The sequence below is a fragment of the Phoxinus phoxinus genome (assembly GCF_949152265.1).
Source record: "Phoxinus phoxinus genome assembly, chromosome: 18".
NCBI classification, from domain to species: Eukaryota; Metazoa; Chordata; class Actinopteri; order Cypriniformes; family Leuciscidae; genus Phoxinus; species Phoxinus phoxinus.
The window spans coordinates 24818703-24830591 of record NC_136893.1 but is presented as its reverse complement, the minus strand read 5'-3'; positions in this window follow the sequence as shown (position 1 = coordinate 24830591).

Sequence of the window (11889 nt, the reverse complement as noted above, 5' to 3'; positions counted from 1 at the left end):
TCACAGTATCACAGGAGAGGACACTGCACTTGTAGAAACATGATGAGGAATGATAGGCAAGTTTGCTGGAGGCAATTCTTCGGCACAGAGTTGTCTTGTTCAAGGCAAGACAGTTTCTGTTTCTCAATGTCAAGGATACTTCCTTAACAGGACTGGTCCTTCCAAGTCATTTCCTTCAGAGGCGAGGCGAGGCTCCTCTTTAGCATTCGGAGAACACGTAAATGGTCAGGCTAGCAAGTGCACGTCATTGCGTCAGTGAAAAGGTCCGCTTTCGGCGCAGAAATGGAAGTGCTACTGGTTTGGTTGGACATCTGAAAATCTCTGTGAAAAATAAATTCAAATCTTGTTTTTCAAAATCCTGACTGAGGTTATCATAATTCATGCATGAAAGGGTTAAAATGTGCATAATCAATTATTTCCATACTTTTCTCCCACCTTGTACTTGGTTTTTAAATTGTCCCACTTTTTTGAACAAGATAGCAAAGCTGCGCGCATAGGATTGTGGGTGATTTGGGAGCGCGAAGGATACACATATGCATCCTTTCCTGTATATGGGATATTTTACGAACGAAGGACTCAGTCCTTGGTAGAATTTCCGAGGATCCTCGACATTGGATCAGTCCTTCGACGGATGGCGATGACGTAGCATCCTCGAAATTCCGGCTTCCGAGGATCCTTCCTTGACATTGAGAAACAGCGTCTGACTGAGGTGTGTGCTTTTATGTGGTGGTTGATGAGGTGTGCAGATTAGTGACAGGTGCCGCCGGTGATCAGAACCCTGGTCATTGTGATCGTTGAGTGGTGGCGGTGAGAAAGCCTGGTGTACTCATGATAGTATGTCATACATAATAAAGGCTAGATGTCTTATGGCGGAGTCTCTCTAACATCATCACCCGGCGGCCATCTTGTCACAGGCAAGCTTTCTGGCAGGCTCTGTGGCACCTGATGTAAGGCGAGTGATCTGCACGAACACAACTCTTATTTCGCTGAAATCTTGACGGATTTACAAACGGTTTGGTTTCTTACAAACGTTATTAACGTGGCTATAATTATGGATGCTTGAACATGTTGAAATATATAATATTATAATTATTCATAAGTATGCAGTGTCATAACTACATCTCTGACGTTTATAACAAACCAACCCGTTTGAAAATCGGTAGAAAATTTACCAAGTTATGGTTATTTAAAAAGTACATGCACCATTAAAACACAATGTTACGAGTGAGCGAGCTGACTGTAACAAGATGGCCGCCAGGTGCGGACGTCGACCTCTATTGGCCAGCAGCGCGGACGAGACATCAAGCCTTTATTATGTATATCTATGAGTACAACCCCTCCCGGTCCCCTTCCAGAGCCCGCTCCTGAGGGCCGAGGACCCGACGCCATGGTGGCCGTCCTCTAATCTGGGTGCAGGACGTTGTGGGTGTTGTTGATGGAGCTCCATGAAAAGAGTGGGATCCAGGATGTCATCACGTGGGACCCAGCATCTTTCCTCTGAACCGTACCCCTTCCAAACAATAGCCGCATTTCCGCTGACCAGTGCGAGCCAGGGCTTTAAACGGGCCGTGCCGGGCTAAAAGCATAAGGCCTGTAGCACAGAGCAGTTTTTGTGATAACCCTGCCCCCTAGTGGTGACCTATATAGTGATGTATTGAGTAAGGAGCTCAGGCTTTAAATAAATCAGGCTTCTCGACAAGAAAGACTTCCTGTGTGGATACACCTGTGCATCCTCGCTCATAGATCCTCTGGAAGCTTCCTCACTCCTCGTTCCCCGCCTCCTCGCAGTAAAATTAAAGAATTGAAATGTCCTTCAAGATGGCTGACTTTGGTATTTTTTGGGGTCACAGGCTGGATGACAGAGAAGCGAGGAAACAAGGAAGCATCAAATTGACCTATGGCTAAGCCACGCCCCAAAACGCGATGAGCCAATCACAGTGTGCATAGCTAACCCAATACACTCTGACATTCTCTGCTTCCACGTCCATTGAAAAGCATTGCAGTTAGTCAGTTTTCATTTGTTTTTATATGTTTTTTCTTGTCATATTAAGATTAAAATGGTCAAACGGTGTGCATGGGGTAGAGGTCTTCACGGGTCCAAAAATTCTTACCCGAACCGGAAGGGACCCGTAATTTGCTACACCGAACCGACCCGGACCCGACTATTATTTCAAAAGCTGGACCCGGACCCGTGCAGACCCGATAAATGCCTAACAAGACCCTACCTGGACCCGTCGATTATTTTTGTAAGCTGGACCCGAAACTGCCGGGAAGACACAGACCCGACTGGACCCGATTGTCACATTTTCCACCTTAAACTGCTATTACAAGTCAATAAACCTGTTGCGAAAAATTACAACTTTTTGTCTTACCTAATTTAAGGAGCCGTAGCAGCGTAAAGTTAGTAGTCTCTCCATCCTTTCCTTGTAACGTTACGTTACCTGACTGGCTGTGATGCATTAACGTTACAATCCTTCGGCTCCGACAAGAAAGTTATCCATGTTATTCCTCTCGTTATTCCACCAAGTCCAAGCTTAATCCTTGTTATTTCAGCTTCAAACGTCCACTTGATGTCACGGACTCACGGTGACGGATGACAAATTAAACGAGTTAGCTGCTAACTCGCACAAAACTTTTGGCTGTTTGCCTTTTTGAACTATAATAACGATTGCTCGTTCAGTGCCATGGCCGCTGCGCTGACGTTATTTATCATCTCCGTGCTCTCTGCTCTGCATCATCGAGTCTGAATCTGAACACTAAAACTTTAAGATTGAACAAAACAATTAATTGACATTGTAAAATCTAAAGCGCGGTTTGGCTGTCCCTCACTGAAGCTCTGCCTCTGGTAACTGGTTGCCATAGAAACATGACACGCGCTTGACTGCAAATGCGCGCTAGCTGGATGGATCAACCTAAAATATGCTTTTTAACGCAATTTATTTTGAGTGTCAAAGTAAACATTCATGTGACAGTTCACCTCAGATTATGTTACTGATTTAAAATATATTAAATATGAGTGTGACAAGACGCATTTTTGAGATTTGATGACTCGCACGGGTATTACACACAATGTTAAACAGACCCGGGACCCGAAGTAATAGATTCGACCCGACCCGGACCCGGCTGATCATTTAAAATATAGACCCGAACCCGTACGGGTCCCGGGTCGGGTCCCGGGTCAACGGGTCAACGGGTTCACCTGAAGACCTCTAGCATGGGGTACATGCAACTCCGACACTAGGTATCCCGAGAGGCTGGTCGACGGTGAGTATTTTTTACCCTTTCCCAAGCCACATCTCAGCCGAGATAAGTGTCTGCTCTGGATTAAGTTATGCGGTCGACCACAATACCAACTAAACGTGGATAAATTAAACAAGGATGTCTACATCTCTTCTAAGGAAAGTCAAAAATGTATTTGAACGTTATCTTTAACATCTCTAACGTAACGTTAGGCTAACGTTAGCCTAACATTAGAAAACGTTAACATTAGCTTCTAGCTGGGTTGTACATCGTGTCACTTAGCTTCATTAATGTATCTGTAAATAACCGAGATAACAAATGTTAGCAATGTTGTGAGGCAAAATTAACATTAGCAAACTAACGGAGAGGTAACGTTAGGCTACTCTTGGTAAAGACGTTAAAAAGGCTTGTCCTGGAAACGTATGCAACTTAGACCTGTACATATTTAATTTGATCATGAACCATTAATTAATGCCCATCTTTATGCAAATTAATTTCGTTGAACGTGACGCGGCTATCCAATAGAAGCACGCACATGGAGACGGGGGGAAGTTTGTGGAAGTTCTCGCGGGTCCTTTGTTCTAGATTGGCCGCTGCCTCAAAACCACGCCCATAGCGGTAAACTAGAGGAACGCCCATCAACGTACACATGTGGGGAGGCGTCGCGACACCACACGACATTAGTGTCGGACAAGTGGGTGCCTACCATCATCGCCGCCGGGGTCTCATCGTCGTGCCGCTCCTCCACTCCAAGCCGCGAGGTCGTGGTTTCCAGAAGGGGGCGTTCTGTCACGCTTAAGGCCCGTTCACACCAAGGACGATAACTATAAAGATATAGTTATAAAAATCGTTCTCAAGATTAAAGAATAGCAGAGTTCACAGCTTCACACCACAGCTATACAGTAACGATATAGAGAAACAATGTCGTAGGGATCACATTCCAAACAAATTTTTTCCCAGCTGTTGAATAATAAGACACTGACAGCCACGCAGAATTCATTTAAGGGCTCGCGCATTTAAAATGTAGACGACATTGTGCAGAAGTTAAACGCGGAGATCCAGAAAAATCCACGCGTTTGACAAGTCAAGCCCCTTTTCAAGAAAATTAACATGGAAAACAATCGTTTATACCCTCTGAATAAGGCCCTGTTTACACGAGAACGCTCGCGGGTGAAAACGTAAAAATATTTTATCAGATGTGCCTTGCTTTTGGGGCTTAAAACGCAAAAAAGTGAAACCACCCTCCAGAGTGGAAATCTTAAAAACGCTCCACCATCGCGTTCCCATTAAGGGTAAAAACGCAAAAGTCTGATAGACAGTGAAGGCGTCGCGTACGCGTTTACGTCACAGGCATGCGCCAGTACAGGAAAATAACAAAACATTATCAAACAAAAATATAGCATTAATTTCATTGACAAAAAAAAAAAGTCATTTTTGAGCGACACGCGAAGAGCACCGAGGGTTAAAGCAGCAGCTTTACCGTATTAAACATGAAGAACTGTGTCAGCGTCTCTTTCACTTTCAGTGCTTCACATCGCCACCTAGCTGCCTGGAGTGCACACTACATTGAATCTCACACACTTTTGCGTCACCATATGCACGCAGTTCCCCCCCCCATAACGCTCGTCTAAACGCAGAATAAAAAGTGATAACGCAACGCCACTTTTGCGTTTTCTCTTCAGATCGTTTCCGTGTAAACACAGCCTAAATGTTGAGAAGTATTACCTCGGGTGTCCAGCGCTCGTTTCGACAACATTGTCTTGCTTCCTTTGAAGTTGCGGTGAAAAAGACTAGGTGTTGTTTTTATTCCACTATATTGACTATGTTAGCTACATTCACTGTTAGATTATCAGATTAATTACACTATAGCTTCACTCAAAACATGGCACGCTGAGGACATGCTGGTTAAAGCTGTGTAAATGCAACAAGAACAGCAAAGACATGTTGTTTTTGCACAAACTAAATATCTTGCTTGGCACAAAAAAGTACAAAATCAGGCAAACCTTTTTTATGTGATCCCAACTTCACGATTTCTTTCCACAAAAAGATGAGTTAACTTTGTAGTTTAGCTTGTGAATGCAGATGTCTTTTGCTATCCTGATGCTTCAAACAGGCTTGGCTTAGATTTGTCCAATCTATAAATCCCTCCTGTGTAAATGTTGCTTTACTGTTTTTAAAGTGCCTGCAGGGTTTACAGAAAACCGCATCACTGGATGTCCTGTATTCAACCAGACGAATTTCTCATACCATCCCGAAGAAAAACATTGCGGTTTTCCTAATATTACAATGAAAGGAAATAGTTCCAATTTGTTTGGCATGGGTGGCTCGTCCAGATCAGACAGGACCTGTGGCGGGGATCCAGAGACATCTGACATTGATAACGTTGGTTTATTAGCAGATGCCCCGTCTTTAATTAATGGCGATGTGCCAAGCTCATTAGCAGGAGATTCAGATTCAGCCGCAGGTGGTCTGGCTTCATTGTGGACAGCCCAGATTCATTGACTTGGGCTGCATCCCAATTCGCCTACTTATACTACGCCCTAAAAGTACTCTTTTTGTGAAAAAAAAAGTACATACTTTTGAGTGTGTAGCAAAAGAGTAGGCAAGCTTTGGGACATACTACTTCCTCATCTACGGACAGATGTGTCACACTGTGCATCCTGTCAGTCAACTGTCCTGTCAATCATCTTGTCACAGTTAAAATCCTCCATTCAATCTAATTTAATTTCCAAATGTTTCGGAGAGAAATGTAGTCGCACGTTCATCTGCCAGTCGTGGGTCTGTCATGCGGAGACTCCTTGTGTGTTTGCAATTTGAATGTAAGGATGCATTTAAAAGTTAATGGCTAAACGTATCTTTAAGTTCATAATGCTGCTGCAGATGCAATATAATGTAGACAACATACATTTTCGTCAGGTTAGATACTGATAATGAATCACTCAAACCCCTTTATCTAAACCTCTCTACATAACGCCGGACTCGCGCGTCCTCCATGTCTGTAGTTTTTTTAAACACTTTTCACTCGTGTTTGTAGTTCTAACCGAATCCTCGCCCAACGCGCGATGGGTTGTGGGCAACATCAGCCGTTAGCGTGCGCATCAATCTGCATTTCGGGTCCTGACTGGAAATAGTAGACCATCCGGGTCTCTTTGGAGCACTCATTTCAACATACTATGATTTGGGACGTACTAATTGTACTTTCGAATACTATTTAGTACGGATAGTATGCAAATTGGGACGCAGCATTGGTTTCTTCAGGCAGTACAATATCCAATGCTGGTGCTGGCTGGTAACTTTTTACAAAAACGCTGGCGGGGAAAGAGTTAAGAATCTACTGATTGATATTTACTTTGCCATTTTCAAATTCAAATCTACAAACGCTCCAATCTTACTATGTCCTAAAAATAACATTGTAGGCGGCACTAACAGAGACTGATAAATCATATTTACCTTTTCATTTTGACAAATGGTAAATGGACTGCATTTGTATAGCGCTTTAACAGACCCATGGCCACCAAAGCGCTTTACATATTGCCTCACATTCACTCATTCACACACCGATGGCGGTGTCATCCATGCAAGACAACCTCCCGGATTGTAGAAAACCTACATGAGCCACTGCCGCAAATGACACAGTATGTGCATAGGGAGAGGGAAAACTATGAAACTGCCAGCAATTTACGATGGATACTTGCATTTAATCATTATTTTAACTAAATATATAGTTATAGTGTGATAAAATAGTACAAAGTAAGTACAAAGTAGCCAAAAATATACCTAAGTACAGTACGCTAACTAATTACATTTACTTAAAAACTAATGAATGGCAACTATGCAATGCAACAGGGCCACAAGAATGTCAGAGGGTTAGTCGGGATTTTTTTCATACCACACATTCATACTATAAAGAATGTGACCTACATTTTCAACAGTTGTGACGTAAGTGCTTCACTAAATGTAGTCGGCCACCTACTCAGAGTCTCAGACAGTATGCAATTTCGGATGAGGCTTATCAGTGGATTATTATTAGCCTACAGAGCGTCTTAAACCTTATAACTTAATCATTACACTTTTGAATTAATATTAAAGCTACACTGTGTAACTTTTTTGTTTGAAATGAACAAACTTTAAATGATGATGACAAAGTAGGCTACATCATAAACCCATCTTCTAACCTGTGTCTTTGCCTTAACCTAAACCAGTGTGGTATGCATATAATAATTATTTGTATTTTAGACTGGATTTTGCGGGAAACCTCATACTTGTGTTATTAGTCTGTGTTTTGAAAGATCAGGCTGATCTACTACATTGAGTTTGCGTAGCACTGCTGTTTACGGTGGCCCAGTAGTGCACAACACAAAAAAGTTAAAAAAGCAAACATAAGTTCACAACACAACGAAACTAAGCCACAATCAGAGAATGTCTAATAAGGGGAGAACTGCCACTCTCAGTAAGCTTCCGGCTCCTGAACTGGTAGCAGTTCCACTCTGGTTCCACATGAGGGCGCTCACAGGATGAGTGCAGAATGAATGGAGGTCTATGGAGCTATACCCCTCAAAATCCACTTTTCTCAAGATATAATTTTTTGTCTGGTAATTTGAATGTTGTATTCGAAAGGAGATGCAAAGAAATTCCACATTGCTGTGTTAGATTTTTTAGAATCACTTATTTGCTTTTAATTGTTTTATAATGTCAATGACGTCATACACATCGTACGACCAGAGATACTGCTTTACGGCAATCCTTCAGTCACTGTGGTGCTTTCGCGCTCTGCACTTTCTTTTCTCTCGAGGCATCGACAACACAGCGGACACAGGGAAACACACAACACAGCGGACACAGGTAAACACAACACAGCTGACACAGGTAAACACACAACACAGCGGACACAGGTAAACACAACACAGCGGACACAGGTAAACACAACACAGCGGACACAGGTAAAAACACAACACGGCTGACACAGGTAAACACACAACACAGCTGACACAGGTAAACACACAACACAGCTGACACAGGTAAACACACAACACAGCGGACACAGGTAAACACACAACACAGCGGACACAGGTAAACACACAACACAGCGGACACAGTTAAACACAACACAGCTGACACAGGTAAACACAACACAGCTGACACAGGTAAACACAACACAGCTGACACAGGTAAACACAACACAGCTGACACAGGTAAACACACAACACAGTGGACACAGTTAAACACAACACAGCGGACACAGGTAAACACACAACACAGCTGACACAGGTAAACACACAACACAGCTGACACAGGTAAACACAACACAGCTGACACAGGTAAACACACAACACAGCTGACACAGGTAAACACAACACAGCGGACACAGGTAAACACACAACACAGCTGACACAGGTAAACACACAACACAGCGGACACAGGTAAAAACACAACACAGCTGACACAGGTAAACACACAACACAGCGGACACAGGTAAACACACAACACCGCGGACACAGGTAAACACAACACAGCGGACACAGGTAAACACAACACAGCGGACACAGGTAAACACACAACACAGCTGACACAGGTAAACACACAACACAGCTGACACAGGTAAACACACAACACAGCTGACACAGGTAAACACACAACACAGCTGACACAGGTAAACACAACACAGCGGACACAGGTAAACACACAACACAGCTGACACAGGTAAACACACAACACAGCGGACACAGGTAAAAACACAACACAGCTGACACAGGTAAACACACAACACAGCGGACACAGGTAAACACACAACACCGCGGACACAGGTAAACACAACACAGCGGACACAGGTAAACACACAACACAGCGGACACAGGTAAACACAACACAGCGGACACAGGTAAACACACAACACAGCGGACACAGGTAAACACACAACACAGCGGACACAGGTAAACACAACACAGCGGACACAGGTAAACACACAACACAGCGGACACAGTTAAACACACAACACAGCGGACACAGGTAAATACACAACACAGCGGACACAGGTAAATACACAACACAGCGGACACAGGTAAACACACAACACAGCGGACACAGGTAAACACAACACAGCGGACACAGGTAAAAACACAACACAGCTGACACAGGTAAACACAACACAGCGGACACAGGTAAACACAACACAGCTGACACAGGTAAACACAACACAGCGGACACAGGTAAAAACACAACACAGCGGACACAGGTAAATACACAACACAGCTGACACAGGTAAACACAACACAGCGGACACAGGTAAAAACACAACACAGCGGACACAGGTAAATACACAACACAGCGGACACAGGTAAACACAACACAGCGGACACAGGTAAATACACAACACAGCGGACACAGGTAAACACAACACAGCGGACACAGGTAAACACAACACAGCGGACACAGGTAAACACAACACAGCGGACACAGGTAAACACAACACAGCGGACACAGGTAAACACAACACAGCGGACACAGGTAAACACAACACAGCGGACACAGGTAAACACAACACAGCGGACACAGGTAAACACAACACAGCGGACACAGGTAAACACACAACACAGCGGACACAGATAAACACAACACAGCGGACACAGGTAAACACAACACAGCGGACACAGGTAAACACACAACACAGCGGACACAGGTAAACACAACACAGCGGACACAGGTAAATACACGTGCTAGAAGAGTTTTTGCTAGAAGACATTCGTGATATCTCTGGTCGTAATCAGTCCTTCACTGACCAATCAGCGTTCATTAGCAGATTGCTAGCGTGTTATGGGCAACAACAACTCAACCTGTAAGAAATCGAAAGGACGCAAGTACTCGTTCATTCAACTTTCGACCTATAAGCCATGTTGAACTTGCAAAACCTACAATCATATCTGAGATTTCTCAACGGCAATCAGGTGAAAGAGACACATTTAGCCGTCTCTACCTCCATAGACTCCCATTCATTTTGCACTCGGGCGATCGCCCCCAGTGGAACTCTGGTGGAACTACAACCAAAATTCGGTACAATAGGACTTAATAGGGATAGTTCACTTTAAAATTAAAATTCTGTCATCATTTACTCACCCTCAAGTTGTTTCAAACCTGTATTAATTTATTTCTTCTGCTGAACACAAAGAAAGATACCCATTGTACTTACAACCCCTTGTACTTACAAGACCCATTGACTTCCATAGTAGGAAAAAAAAATACTATGGAAGTCAATGGGTACAGACTACTGTTTGGTTACTGACATTCTTCAAAATATCTTTCTTTGTGTTCAGCAGAAGAAATAAATTAATACAGGTTTGAAACAACTTGAGGGTGAGTAAATGATGACAGAATTTTAATTTTAAAGTGAACTATCCCTTTAATAGGGAGTGGGCAGGCTCTGACTACACATTTTTCTGTGATTATTTACACGTGTTTGTATTAAAACATAACCAAACATAAAAGCGAAGGGGGGAAAAAACATCTGCTTGGGCTGCTTTTTATTAAAGGTCCCATATTGTCAAAACTGAGATTTCCTGGCTTTTTTTCATGATAACAGAGGTCTAGGGGCTATGAAACTACCATATAAGATTTAAAACAGTCGATCCACAGACAAATGCACACAGCCTGCATAAAGTAGCTGTGCCTTTTCACGAGCTGTTGTGACTTCAGTATAATAGGCGGCTGCACATATGGGAAAAAAAACACCTAACCCTAAAAAAATTCTAACGGTTTCTCAGCTGTTTTTTGTGATATTATGTTTCCTTAATAACACTAAAAGTTTACCAAAGTTTGACCACTAGCAGGGTGTAATTTTCAAGATGGCGTCTAAGATGGGCAGGAAACCCCTAAAATATCCGGTAACACTTTACAATAACAGTACATGAATAAGCATGAACTGATACCTGAATTAATCATTACTTTACTATGAACTAATGATGAGTTGAGACATGTACTAATGAGGAACTAACCTTAACTACGACATGAGTCATGAATTCCTGCATGAATATACCATCTTAACTACACGTTACGTGCTTGTTAATTAATGTATTAATTAAAGGATTAGTTCACTTTTAAAATGAAAATTCTGTCTTCATATACTCACCCTTAAGTTGTTTCAAACCTGTATGAATTTATTTCCTCTGCTGAACTCTGCAGACAGTTTCTGGTTCCCATTGACTTCCATAATAGGAAAAAAATATACTATGGAAGTCAATGGGAACCAGAAACTGTTTGGTTACATTCTTCTAAATATCTTCCTTTGTGTTCAGCAGAGGAAATAAATTCATACAGGTTTGAAACAACTTAAGGGTGAGTATATGATGACAGAATTTTCATTTTAAAAGTGAACTATCCCTTTAACATTTCGTGGTAAACTAAATCAAACATGCTCTAGATTAGAATTTTTTTTTATTAAATGTAAAATTGTTCATAAATTTGACACCAGCAACTGTCACAAACATCAGTGAATGACACTAGATGTCTTGCAATATTTACATTTAACCTCATCATTGAACACACAATGGTATCTTACCAATACAATCAAGCTTTGGATTTTTGAATGTTAAAAGTCATTTTAATTAATACAAATTGTAGCGACAAATGACCATAATGTCACTTAGAGGTGTTTGTAGG